Here is a 15359-nt window from a genome sequence, read left to right as displayed (position 1 = left end):
TGGGAGCTTACATTGGATTAGAATCACTAAAACCTTGCTATTTTCCCCCTTAAATTGTAGAACAAAACTGATTTTCTCCTTAGTTCCCAGCTAAACAGAAGTAAGAGAGAGAGAGAGAGAGAGAGAGCTAAAAATCCAATTTTCTGTTTTTCCTGTTTTTGATAAATCTTCTTATTTCCAACTGAAAACCCTTATTATCAATCCAATTGCATTCGTAGCCTCAGTTACTCATCTCCACCATTGATTGCTAAGAAAACTCAAGGTGAATCCAAAGAAGCTGCATCAAAGAATCCATTGTCGGCGGACCTATGGCTGTACAACAGAACAAGCTGAAAGAATGGCGAAGTCACTGCTTCCAAACTCATCCACATTGCCCATGCTCGCGTCTATGTTACTTTTGATATTCTCTACATGTCTTTCTCTTTCATCTTTTCTTGACAACTTTTGTATCCTTTAGATATTAATTAGAATGCTAGCTATTTGGGTTTTTTCACTTTGGAAGAGAGTTGGCACTAATAATGCAGTGTGAGCTATGGGATATTGAACATGGGAATGCTTGCCTTGCCTCATATATAGGATCAAAGTGTGGAGTTTTGCAAGGATAACTTGGGTCTTGGTGAAACAAATCAGATATTTTTTGATATCTTTTTCTATGTGATATTGGTTTTGTAATATCTAGTATAAATATATTATTATTTAGTATATTATTGTACATTATAATATTTTATTATTGCACTAAATGGGATATACATATTATTGATTAACTCTAGTATAAATATATTATTTATTTAGTATATTATTGTACATTATAATATCTAGTATAATGTGGCATTTCCAGTGAAAGTTCTTGCAAAATTTGTCTTGTTCACTCACAATATGAACTGAAAAAATTAACTCTCTATGTAAGTTGGTTTAAGATTGTGTAGATTACTTTTTTCATTTACAAATGAAATCGAACCTAGCACTACCTTCTCCGTAGACGCTAACTCTAACACCATTAATTTCTGAAACTAGGAAAACTTAAAAGAAAGAGTTCAAATCATCAATTGGTTTGGAACGATATATAGAAGCTACTTGCAACTCATGCATGGGTACGTACGTTATATATAATATTCAAAATTTAAAAGTATATATATATAAAGGCTCAAAAAACAATGGTCAAATAAGGACCTTTTTAATCTGAATAAATTAAAATACAAATTAAAAAAAAATGCACAACTTTCCAAAAACATCAGAGAAAATATATATATATTGATAAGATTTTGTCCCGTTATTGTACTTTCACAGATTGTAATTCGTGATGTATGACAGCCGTCAAGGAGTTATTTGATCTGACGATTGAGATTGATTTAGAGGTAATTAGGGTTAAAAAGTAAAAACGTACCCTGATACTCATTTAATGTACCTTGAGACCCATCTAATGACCACGGAATACATTTCGTGAAAGTACATCACGCGACAAAGTCATATCCTTATATATATATGTTACTTTTTTGTTGCCAAAATAAATAAATAATTATTGTTAATTTGAAAATAAAGACAACTAGGATTATGATTAATTGAGGGAGTTTATGCCTTAGTTAGGGTAATTATCTTCAATCTTTACATGTATTAATGTGTTTTTATTTAGGGTAAATACTATTTTAGACCTTCTGTTTTACAAAAGTTATCAATTGGACCTTGTGTTTTGTTAAATGACAAAATGGACCATGTATTTTCTAAAATAGTACAAATAAGACTCTGAATTAATTTTTTGTCAAAATAAAGTTTAATTATAATCCGATCTAAAAGTGTTATGACCAAATTGTTTACATTTTTTGTATTTGTTTGTATTAAGCATTGTCTTCAAGTTGGTTGTATTAAATTGTCAAAAATTAAACTCAGGGTCCTACTTTTACTATTTTAGAAAATACATGGTCCATTTTGTCATTTAACAAAACACAGAGTCCAATCTGTAACTTTTGCAAAACACAGGGTCGAAAATGGTATTTACCATTTTATTGAAGTACTAATTATGTATAAAATAATCATGTGACATAAAAAAACATATACATTACAATTTAATTAGATATATAATTAAATGAAGAATGTTAATGTATATATAACTTTATTCTTTGCATAACGAGCATTGCTATTAGGCATTAGTGGTGCCTAGCACCTTTGCGACATGTCGCGTTGCGATTGGCTAGCGATACTCCCTAAAAACTATTATATTAAATTATATGGGACCCGATACTTAGTTGTACCAATAGCGATATTGACACATAGGAAGGTGCTAGGCACCACTGGTGCCCTTTAGCATTTCTCTTGCATAACATATGTAGTGTTTTGATTATATAAATGGGCATGAATCGAGGAGTGAAGTCGCGTGTTCTTGCTCCATTGAAAGGATTGGGGGTTCCCCATGCTGGTCGGCCGATGGTGACCTTGCGTGAGCATAGATCCTTGAGCTCTGAGAAGAATTCCCTAAGTCTCGATCTGAGTTCCTATTTCTGGTATTGATGGTGATAAAGAGCATTTGGTGAATTTGCCTATTTTCGTGAATGAGGCACAGGGCTCTGCATCAGCTCTCGAAAACTCTGTGATTTTCAATTTGGAAAAGGAAGTAGAGGAACGTAAATTATGATTTAGATCATCAATATTTACCTTACCAAGTTTCATAATTTCAATGTTAATGTCAACTTGGAAAATTGAAATAAAGAAGTTTAGTTTTAACATTATTATTAATGTATATTTCTTTTATTTTAAAAGTATATGCCTTTTTTTTTAACTTACTAAATATCTTAACAATTTTAATTTAAGATTTTTTTTTATTATTTTTTTGGCTGAATTTTTTTTTAATGTATGAGTTGAATGTCAAAAATCTTAGAGAAATTTACATAGTATACTAACTTTTTGTTATTTTTTTACAAAAATATTGTCAGACGGTATTTTTTACTTTTTTACTGTATTTTTTTAAAAGTTTCATACTGCAGTATACTGTGTTAAGTTTTCACTGGTGTTTTACTGGTGTTCTACTGTTGTTTTGAGTTGTTCTGCTTTGTGACAAAACTTACTTGTTCATCTTATCTATTACTTTCCATAGCTCTCTCTCATATATATCTCGACACATAAATTCATACATAAATCATAACAAAACATCATCATCATAAATTAGATTTATAACCAGAGTGCAAGTCATTATTTACGTGTCATTTTCTTATTAGTATATTAAAATTAATTTTTAAATAAATCAAGGACTGCCATGTGACTATTGACTTATACTTAATAGTTAGGTACTTACAAAAATTCTAAAAAAATATAACTTAATTATTATTACCGTTAAAAATTATATTTAAATATTTATGTAATTGAACTATAATTAGGTTTTTATATCACTGATTTTTGTTGTTGTTATTTTAAATATTTAATATATTTGCTTAAATAAAAAAATTAGTATTACTATTACATCCTTCAAAAAAAAATGTTAATACATTTGCATGTATTTTCCTCCTTTCCTATATATTTTTAAAATCAGAAATTACAAATTTTAGCGCGCTTAAACAAAAAATTTGAAAACCCGCCAAAACTTTTAATTTTATTGAAGATCCGCATGAACACACTAAAATGAATCTACACCGTCCATTAAGAATAAATCAACGCTCAAGATTCATCCTCTTCATTTCACCACTACTATAAATACCAAACTCAAATCCCACACTTTCCACAACAAATTCCATTTTCTCTTCCAATTTTCCCGAGAAACAAACAACTCAACTTCATCCCCTCAATGGCTCGTACCAAGCAAACAGCAAGAAAATCCACCGGAGGAAAGGCTCCAAGGAAGCAACTGGCAACCAAGGCGGCAAGAAAGTACGCTCCGGCCACGGAGGAGTGAAAAAGCCACATCGATTCGGGCCAGGAACCGTTGCATTGAGAGAGATCAGAAAGTACCAGAAGAGTACTGAGCTTTTGATCTGAAAGCTTCCGTTCCAGAGATTGGTGAGAGAAATCGCTCAGGATTTCAAGACCGATCTTCGATTCCAATCCAGCGCTGTGTCTGCTCTTCAAGAGGCTGCGGAGGCTTACTTGGTCGGTGTGTTTGAAGATACTAATCTCTGTGCGATCCACGCTAAGAGAGTTACAATCATGCCAAAGGATATTCAGTATTAGAGGTGAGAGAGCTTAGGGTTTTGCATTTCTCTTCTGTAATTGCTTTTAGATCATTGTTTTTTTTTGTTGTTGTTGAATCCAATGGATGATTATTAGATTAGTTTAGCTCATGTTGTTAATTATTATTACTGTTTTATCTAATTAATGAAGTATTAGTAATTGGATTAATCTTGTTCTAAGGTTGAATTAATGTATCTTTCTTTTTATATAAAATAAGCTTAATTCACTAATCCTAAACAAAAATAAGCTTAATTTCAATCCAAAAATAATTACTTTGCAGATTGTGAATTGGACAATTAGGGCTTACAGAGAGAGATTTCACATAAATTGTTCTTTTTCTCTAATGGTGTGCTTATCGAAATGTGTCGTTTTTATAAATATTGTCGTTTTAGTTTTCCCGTGTTTAAATTAATATATAGTTTTGTTAAACAAGTGTCGTTTTTGAAAATAATGCTAGTTTATTTTGTTTTCTTTGAAATTTGTCGTTTTTTCCGAATAATGTCGTTTATGGAAACGATTTCTTAGTTTATGTCGTTTATCGAAAATAATGCCTTAATTTATGTCGTTTTCTGAGAAAATTGTCGTTTTTTATAAATATTGTCGTTTTGGTTTTCCGTGTTTAAATGAATATGTCGTTTAAGAAGTGTCGTTTTTTGAAGATAATGCTAGTTTGTTTCGTTTTCTTGGAAATTTGTCGTTTTTTTTGAATAATGTCGTTTCTAGAAATGATTTCTTACTTTATGTCGTTTTCTCTGAAACCTGTCGTTTAATGAATAATGTCGTTAATCGGAAATCATGTCTTAATTTAATGTCGTTTTCTAGAAAAGATGTAATTTCTCTAAAACATTGTCGCTTCCGTTAAAAAATGTCGTTTTATTTAAAACATGTCGTTTATCCGAAAAAAGTCATTTCTCCGAAATGGTGTCGTTTTAATGAAAAGATGTCGTTTTCTGAATAATGTCATTTTTACGAAAAATTATCGTTTTCCGAAAACATGTTATTTCTCCGAAATGATGTCGTTTTCTTTAAAAAATGTCGTTTATTACGAAAAATTGTCGTTTTCTTGAAAAACTGTCGTTTTTTTATAAACCTGTAATATATCAGTTAAACTTTATTGTAAGCAAAGAAACTCTAAGAGGAGAAACGAACAATTAAATTAAAGGGCAAAATAACAACAACGAGGAAACAATGAAAGAGTTTTCATACAATTATAGATGGCAAAAACATATATACACTCTTTATGAAAGTAGGTAGAGAGGAGAGAGGAGAGAGGAGAGAGGAGTGTATATAAGTTATAGGAGTTTGTATTGGGAAAACTACAAGAAACCTCTGCCTACTTATATACACTCCTCTAACTCATTCGAACCAGTAAATACAAACTCATTCGCCTACTTATATACACTCCTCTAACTCATTCGAACCAGTAAATACAAACTCATTCGCCTACTTATATACACTCCTCTAACTCATTCGAACCAGTAAATACAAACTCATTCGCCTACTTATATACACTCCTCTAACTCATTCGAACCAGTAAATACAAACTCATTCGAACCAGTAAATACAAACTCTAACTGCATACCTCCACAGCTCTAACGCGACGATCACCAATATGAGTCGATCTTCATTCTCTGATTTAAAGAGAAGTCTAAGCATGACTAGAGCTTCATTTTCTGATCTAAGGAGGAGGACTCTAAGTACAAGGAGGTCATCCTTTTTTGATGATGTACCAACAACTGTAAGTACAAGGAGGTCGTCCTTCTCCGATGTACCAACAAGGAGGTCGTCTTTCTCCGATATGCCAAGATCTCAAAGTATGAGATATGCAGCGACATCACCAAAGTTTACTGATGTTCAAAGGCCAAGAGGCCAAAAGAAGAAAGGCGCTCTAAAAGAAATGAAAGGAGCTCTTAATAAGATCTTCAAAGGTCTTTTTAAAAGTAAAAAAAAAACACCTTTCCGAGAATGCGGAGACGGGAATTCCAAGAGCGCCCGCAAATTCAGAGGCAAGTGATCACGATTAGAGAAACGACACATTTCGATAAGCACACCATTAGAGAAAAAGAACAATTTATGTGAAATCTCTCTCTGTAAGCCCTAATTGTCCAATTCACAATCTGCATAGTTTCGGCCAAAGAGATGTTTCGGCCAAAGAGATGGTGAGAGGGTTTTTGGGGTTCGGTTTTGAGTGAGAAAGTTTTCTAGGCATAGTTTCGGGTAGAAGCTTTGTGGGTTGTTTGGGTTGTTCTTGGTTCGGGTAGAGGCTGCAAAGAAGAAAAGAAATATCTTGATGAACCCTAACCTTAGAACCTGTAGCAAGAAAGAAAAAAGAAAAATATTAGAACCCATAGAATCTTAGCTGCTGTAAGAAAAAGAAGAGATAGAAAGTCTTACATTTCATTGCTGCCATTAGTAAAGAAAAAGAAGAAAGCTTGAAGAAATCTCTAGTAGTAGATGCGGCTGTAGAAGAAAATAAGGAGAGGAAGAAATCTTAGAAAGCCTAGAACACAACCTTGTTCTTGAGAAAAGAAGAAGAGAAAAGATTAGAAACCCTAACCCTATTTTGTGTCTCTGCCGTTAGAGAGAAAGAGAAAGAAAAGAAGTGTTTGAAAAAGCTTTGAATATTTTTAGAGAGGAAAAGAGAGCTGCTGCCGTAGTAGTGTTTTAGGGTTTGAGAGCTTTACCTAATAATATACCTTTTATATTAGGATATTAGGGTTATACATTTAGTTGGGCTGGGCCGAAATTGTTGAAAGGAAATGATGAGTCTTGTTTGACTCATTTCCTCTTTGACCGAATATATATTGATAAATAAAGAGGGGCTTGATTGGAGAGAGAAGATTTATTTCTCTTTGGGTTGATTAGTCTTTACTGGTTCTTTTGATATTGATATATAACTTGAATATAAAAGCTTGTTCTTGTTGGGCCTTTAACTTTGGGCCTGAAATAGAAATAGTAATATTGTGTGAGTTATAATATTAACACTATTATTTTGTGGATACATAAAATAATAAATTTTTGAAAAATACCAATTTGCATAACATAGTATTATTTTACTTCTTTAAGTGTGTTGGTTAGAACAAATAATTTCCAACAAAACATTAATGACTCTACACCAAAAATCACAATTAGTGACATTTTTTTAATGACATTTGTTAAAAAATGTAAGAATAAATGACATTTGAATTAGTGACTTTTTTTTTTAAATGTAACTATTGATATATTTTAGTGACATTTTGTAAAAAGTGTCATTAATTGGTCAATATTTAAATTTAGTAACATTTTTAAAAATGTCACTAGAATAAATTAATAGTGGCATTTATAAAAATGACATCAAATATTAGATATATATATATCTAATTAAATTGTAACGTATGTGTTTTTTTATGTGACATCATTAATTATTTTATACATAATTAGTACATAAATAAAATGGTAAATACCATTTTTGACCCTGTGTTTTGCAAAAGTTACATATTGGACCATGTGTTTTGTTAAATGACAAAATGGATCATATATTTTCTAAAACAGTAAAAGTAGGACCCTGAGCTTAATTTTTGACAATTTAATACAACCAACTTGAAGACAATGCTTAATACGAACAAATACAAAAAATGTAAACAATTTGTTCATAACACTTTTATATCGGATTATAATTAAACTTTATTTTGACAAAAAATCAATTCAGAGTCTTATTTGTACTATTTTAGAAAATACATGGTCCATTTTGTCATTTAACAAAACACAAGGTCCAATTGATAACTTTTGTAAAACAGAAGGTCTAAAATAGTATTTACCCTAAATAAAAACACATTAATACATGTAAAGATTGAAGATAATTACCCTAACTAAGGCATAAACTACCTCAATTAATCATAATCCTAGTTGTCTTTATTTTCAAATTAACAATAATTATTTATTTATTTTGGCAACAAAAAAGTAACATATATATATAAGGATATGATTTTGTCGCGTGATGTACTTTCACGAAATGTATTCCGTGGTCATTAGATGGGTCTCAAGGTACATTAAATGAGTATCAGGGTACGTTTTTACTTTTTAACCCTAATTACCTCTAAATCAATCTCAATCGTCAGATCAAATAACTCCTTGACGGCTGTCATACATCACGAATTACAATCTGTGAAAGTACAATAACGGGACAAAATCTTATCAATATATATATATATTTTCTCTGATGTTTTTGGAAAGTTGTGCCTTTTTTTTAATTTGTATTTTAATTTATTCAGATTAAAAAGGTCCTTATTTGACCATTGTTTTTTGAGCCTTTATATATATATATATATATACTTTTAAATTTTGAATATTATGGGTGACTATTCAATGGTTACATTTTTATTATAACCATATGGTTACATTTTTCTTTAACCTGTAATAGCAGGTTACTAACAGGTAGACTTTCCTTTTTTAGATTTAATTAATTATAATTAACTATTTTCTTAAAATAATTAATTAAATAGTAGACATTCCTTTTTTAGAATTATTTAATTATAATTAACTATTTTCTTAAAATAATTAATTAAATATTTAACAAGACCTCTTTTAGCAATTAATATTTATATTTAAATCCTTACTTGAATTATTTTAATAATTAAGTCATTTAATATAATATTTACAATAAAATTTATTTTTTTTTACAAAAATTAAACTTCTTTTGACACAAATTAAAATTCTCTTCTTATAATAAATTTTTAAATAATTAATTTTTTTTAAATGATATTTAATTATTTTGTTACAATTATATGAACTAAGTATGAGGTCTTAAGCTAATCAATCAATAACACGTGCATCTATTTTTTTTCTTTCTAAAAAATCCTTCAACTTATTTCATTTTTTACTTTTTAAATATTTAAATAAAAAAATTAAATAATTAAGTGTAATAATTTAAAATTAAGATTACAAGTATAATAAAATTTAAATTATGAAATTATATGTGTATAATTTTAAATTATAAAAAGTTTTGCTATAAAATTTTAAATAATTTAAGTATAGAAAAATAAATTGCTAAAAGATCCTTATATAGTAATAAATTGTAAAAAATTAATTAATAATTATAATTAATTTAATTTTAAAATATAATTAATCTTAATTAAAGTTTTTAAAGGAAATAAATGATTAGGTTACTTTCAGGTTACAAGTTATTTATTATTTATTTTTATTTAATTTCCAAATTAATCACAACCATTTAATAGTAATCCAATGGCTTAAAAAAATGTAACCATGATAGTTACAATAAAAATGTAACCATTGAAACCTCTTCCTTGAATATTATATATAACGTACGTACCCATGCATGAGTTGCAAGTAGCTTCTATATATCGTTCCAAACCAATTGATGATTTGAACTCTTTCTTTTAAGTTTTCCTAGTTTCAGAAATTAATGGCGTTAGAGTTAGCGTCTACGGAGAAGGTAGTGCTAGGTTCGATTTCATTTGTAAATGAAAAAAGTAATCTACACAATCTTAAACCAACTTACATAGAGAGTTAATTTTTTCAGTTCATATTGTGAGTGAACAAGACAAATTTTGCAAGAACTTTCACTGGAAATGCCACATTATACTAGATATTATAATGTACAATAATATACTAAATAAATAATATATTTATACTAGAGTTAATCAATAATATGTATATCCCATTTAGTGCAATAATAAAATATTATAATGTACAATAATATACTAAATAATAATATATTTATACTAGATATTACAAAACCAATATCACATAGAAAAAGATATCAAAAAATATCTGATTTGTTTCACCAAGACCCAAGTTATCCTTGCAAAACTCCACACTTTGATCCTATATATGAGGCAAGGCAAGCATTCCCATGTTCAATATCCCATAGCTCACACTGCATTATTAGTGCCAACTCTCTTCCAAAGTGAAAAAACCCAAATAGCTAGCATTCTAATTAATATCTAAAGGATACAAAAGTTGTCAAGAAAAGATGAAAGAGAAAGACATGTAGAGAATATCAAAAGTAACATAGACGCAAGCATGGGCAATGTGGATGAGTTTGGAAGCAGTGACTTCGCCATTCTTTCAGCTCGTTCTGTTGTACAGCCATAGGTCCGCCGACAATGGATTCTTTGATGCAGCTTCTTTGGATTCACCTTGAGTTTTCTTAGCAATCAATGGTGGAGATGAGTAACTGAGGCTACGAATGCAATTGGATTGATAATAAGGGTTTGTAGCACTTGAGCAGAGTAGACGTGTAGGAAATTTAGCTCTAATACATAAGAATTAACCTTTGTAATTCCAATTTCAAGATCACACTTAAACAAATAACAAAAAAAACCAACCAACACATTAAACCAGAAAAATAATACAGATGAATCTAGATAGCTTCTAGACACAACAATACACGAGATTTATACTAGTTACGATCTTAAGTTTAATGTGAACTTGGTCATACTCCAATTTAAAAGCATTGCCACCAATCTTTATTAATAATGAGAATTAGAGATAACAATCTCAAAAGCTACGAGGAAATAATCATTGTATGTCATTCATGGTAGGGTTGTACATCGGTCGGTTTGGGCGGTTTATCTTATATATTTTCTAACCCAATCTAAAGTTCGGGTTGCTAAAATTTAAGTGCAACCCGCCCAATTTTAAAAAAAAAATTCTATAAACCGACCAACGGTTTGGTCGGGTTAACCCGCCCAAACCGGCCAAACTTTTTTTTTTTTTTTTAGTTTTAAAGTTAAAATTAACAAAAATTTTAAAAATATCACATTCCACCAAAGTACAATACCATATATATGACTTTAAAACTAATAATTAAGTATATAACTTTATATTATTATATATTTAATCATTTATATTATATATAATAAAAACTAAAAAGTTTAAAAAAATAAAAAATAAAAGTGCAAAATCGGGTTGGTCGGTTTAATTGGGCGGGTTGGACCTATTTTCAACCCGCCCAATTAACAGATTGGGCGGTTTGTAATTTTTTCGGGTTATTTCGGTTTGTAATTTTTATCGGTTTTTTCGGTTCGGTTTGGGCGGGTTATTCGGTTTAGGCGGTTTACAAATTTTTTTGTACAGCCCTAATTCATGGTGTAATCTCTCAACACTCATTAACTCACTAACCCGAGCCAACATAATCGACAATATTGCTCAATACAATTTCCCAATCCCAGCTCTCTCTCTCTCTCTCTCTCTCTCTCTCTCTCTCTCTCTCTCTCTCTCTCTCTCTCTCTCTCTCTCTCTCTCTCTCTCTCTCTCTCTCTCTCTCTCTCTCTCTCTCTCTCTCTCTATTGTGTTGTGTCTCTTTTAAATTCATCTTTCTCTTCTTTCTATCCATCCTCTTTGAAATGAGTGTTGGAAAAGTTCTCATTACAAGAGAGAATATGAGAATTACAATCAAAATACTCAAAATAAAAATAAAAGTATTTCATCAAGATTACAAGAAAGCTAAAGAAGAAGAAGAAGAAGAATATCACACACAAAGCTTGACCAAGGCTCAACGACCTTTGTCCTAAAAGTTATGTAACGCCCCAATATTTTGCTTTATTTTACGAAGTGCTAATTTTGATGCATTAATTAAAAAGATTCAAATCTGTTTGAAAATACACAGAGGGTTTTACAATAAATATGCAAAAAGGTGAATGATCATTCATATTGAAACAAAATAAGTAGTTGAGTGTATTTTTCTTAAAAAAAATAAATAAATTTATAACATCCCACTGAGCTCAGATTACTTTATTATTAAAAAAAAAAAAACAAACAAACAAAACCAAGGCTCCACCGGCGTTCTAGACCGTTTGCTCGTCCATAGCCCCTCGCAGTATACATACCAAAACTGACCTAGCTCATCAAACTTACATTTAATGTTCCCTGTCTATTGCCTGTAGGGGGAAAGTAAGGGGGGTGAGCTAAAAGCCCAGTAAGAAAATGCTTAACATACAATAGCATACAATACACTAAACATATCTTAAAATTCACAATAATACGATTCTTTATAACATTAACGTATCCAGTCTTAACAAAATTATATGCCTTAGCTAATAATTGTAATTTAAATAACTTCATATATGGAAAGCTATATCATATACCATATAATTTGTACTAAACGAAACCATTACATATATGTAGGGATCACAACCCTAACATCATACTCATAGCACAATCATAGCAATAACATATAAAACTTATTTCAATCATATCATGTCTTTACCATAACATTGGCATATCATAGCCATTACTTACATAACTTGGGCCTAGCCTAGCCCTACAATATCCTGGGCCTAATCTGCCCATATAATAACCTGGGCCTATGTAGCCTGTTAGGCTAAAATTAGTCTAAGTTTCGGGTCGTATTTTCAGTTAGTTTTCACTCTTGTTTCTAGTTTTAGGGCTATTTTACGCTTGATTCTTTTGTTTCAGGTCCTTGGGTGTTTAAAGAAAGTATGTACAAGAATTGAGGAAAAGTGGTGAAAGAATCGAGAAGAAAAACCAAAGTTTGTGTCGGCACTGTTCCGGTCGCGGCGGGAACATGCCGATCGCGACGGAACCGCGAGAGAGGATCTCGAAGTTTCAAAGTTTAACCCCGTCGCGACGGGGGCTTTGCCAATCGCGACGGGGACCCCAGTGACGGGATTTTTGGGCAGTTTCGTAATTTCACGAATTTTAAAGATGAGAATTGGTTTAAATAGTGAGGGTTCGTGAAAATTAGGGATTATTCAGAATTAGAACCTTAGAAACAAAGGAGGAGGCTAGAAGAGCGGCGTGTGGCGACCCGGATCAATTGCTTCAACTAGTTCTTTCTCTTCTCTTTAATTTTTCTATGTTCTTTTCTATTTCAATGTTAATTATGGATTTGATTATGGATGTTTTGAACTAAACTCCTATTTAGGGAGAATGATGAATGTTGTTTAAGTTTTTCCTAGTTAATGATTAATTGTCATTCCTCCATCTTGATTGTGAATACTATTCATATTTGTGTTTAATTTCCATGTGCAAGATTGATCACCTTTTACATATTTTATGATCTCAATTCGAAATCTGAAAAGTGAGAATTGAGAATGCTAAAATTGGATAGTCTAGGTTTTGATGTGAAACGAAAGTATTTACATAGCCTTTGTGACATTTAGATTATTGCTTAATGCTGATTTCATGTTAGTTTAATTAAGAGATTAATTAGAGAGCATGAGATTTAGAACCTAGAAGATCTGAAAAGAGCTAGGTTAATTCATAATCTGTCATTCACTTCAAGAGAAGGATAGCAATTAGACATTAACATTGGTAACTTAACAACAGGATTCGTCTCCCTATTCTCTCATCTTGATTAATATTCACTTGTTTCTTTAAGTTTCTTGAATTTCTTTCTTCCTTTTTTAATCATAAATACTTTTGATTTGCCAAATAGAATTATAAGTATAGTTTAGTAGTAATTAATCCAATTCCCTGTGGTTCGACCTCACTTGCGTGAGTATACTACTTGATTGCGTGCACTTGCGTAGTAATTAATAATTTTCGCAACAAGTTTTTGGCGCCGTTGCCGGGGAATTGTATAAAGATTAATATTACCCAAAATTATACTAACTTCTACTTTGGTTTATTTTTCTTGCTAATTACTAATCTTTTTCTTGCAATATTTTCTTTATCTATTTCAGGAATCCTAGTGTATGCGCCGTCAAGGACAAGCAGTCATATTACCAGTTGATCCTGAAATCGAGAAAACTTGTAGGAGAAACCGAAAGAACAAGAGGCAAGAAAGAGTTTCAGCAATTGCTGAAACAACAGAAATCATGGCTGCTAATGTGAATGCGAATGTTGTAAATAACGACAATAATGGTGGTGCCGTGGAAGACCAAGCTAATGACCGTAGCTTGAGAGATTACATTCTCCCTACTCTGACGGGAGTGCAGTCATGTATCAGGCCACCGGCAGTGGATGCGAATAACTTTGAGATCAAACCTGCCATACTTCAAATGGTGCAGTCTTCAGTTCAGTTTGGTGGCCTCCCTTCTGAAGATCCTAATCTGCATCTCTCGAACTTCATGGAACTTTGTGAGACTTTTAAAGTCAATGGAGTTAGTGATGATGCCATTCGTTTGAGACTGTTTCCATTCTCACTTAGAGAAAGAGCCAAGAGTTGGTTAATCTCCTTGCCACCAAATTCCATAGCAACATGGACAGACTTAGCAACTAAATTTCTGTCTAAGTTCTTTCCCCCAGCAAAGTCTGCTAAGCTGCGAGGAGAGATCAACAATTTCTGTCAACAAGAGAATGAGTCTCTCTATGAGTCTTGGGAGAGGTTCAAGGACTTAATCAGAAAGTTTCCTCATCATGGTATTGAGAAGTGGATGCTGGTTCATAATTTCTATAACGGGTTGGTTGGTAACACTAGAACTCTAATAGATGCAGCAGCTGGCGGAGCCTTTATGAGAAAGAGTGCTAATGAGGCGTATGATCTATTGGAGGAGATGGCTCTAAACAACCAGCAGTGGCCAACTGAAAGGAGTCAATCTAAGAAGGTAGCTGGTGTGTTAGAGGTTGATGCCATTACAAAGCTGACAGCTCAGGTTGAGGCCCTAACAAAGCTGATCGCAGTGCAAGCCAAACAAGCTCAAGTGGTTTGTGAGATATGTGGAGGTCCCCATCACTTTTCTGAGTGTCAGGCAGATGTGGATGATTTGCCAATAGATCAAGCAAAAGCCATTGGAAACTATTCCCAAAACAATAATTATGGGCACAACCAATAGGGGTTCTACCAGCAGAGAAACCAGCCCCAATAAAACCAACAACAGCTGCAACAACAAAGTTCTAGTGGAGGCTCCACTATCCAAGCTGATTTATTGCTCCAATTCATGATGGAAACTAGAGCCTCTATTAAAACTCTAGAAACTAAAATGGAACAATTGGCTACTCAAGTGGAAAAACAAGCTCAAGGAAATTCGCCTAGCACTAATGATGCAAAAGGAAGAGAACAATGTAAAGCAATTTCCTTAAGGAGTGGAAAGAAATATGATGGGCCTGAGATGATACAACCAGTGGATGAAGAGATTAAAGATCAAACAGCACCAACTCAAGCATCATCAGATAAGAAGATTACTGATAGTCCAAAGACCACCACAACAGTCTCCACCAATCAATATTGATCATCATGTGAAAATACCCTATCCTCAAAGACTCCGAAAGACCAATCTAGACAAGCAGTTCACAAAATTTCT

General features: G+C 31.9%; 1 non-coding gene and 1 pseudogene across 1 annotated transcript; one reads left to right on the top strand and one right to left on the bottom strand.

Annotated features, from left to right (window-relative positions):
* The first annotated feature begins 3593 nt into the window (after positions 1-3593).
* LOC115695904 (histone H3.2-like) lies at positions 3594-4152 on the top strand (annotated as a pseudogene).
* Positions 4153-14375: 10223 nt separating this feature from the next.
* LOC115708456 (small nucleolar RNA R71) lies at positions 14376-14482 on the bottom strand. The gene has a single exon (XR_004009955.2). It is a non-coding gene; the product is annotated as a small nucleolar RNA R71 (small nucleolar RNA).
* Between the last annotated feature and the right edge of the window lie 877 nt (positions 14483-15359).

This window comes from Cannabis sativa, chromosome 6 (assembly GCF_029168945.1).
Source record: "Cannabis sativa cultivar Pink pepper isolate KNU-18-1 chromosome 6, ASM2916894v1, whole genome shotgun sequence".
Lineage (NCBI taxonomy): Eukaryota > Viridiplantae > Streptophyta > Magnoliopsida > Rosales > Cannabaceae > Cannabis > Cannabis sativa.
Note: the sequence above shows the minus strand (reverse complement) of the source record. Positions and strands in the feature narration are given on the sequence as shown.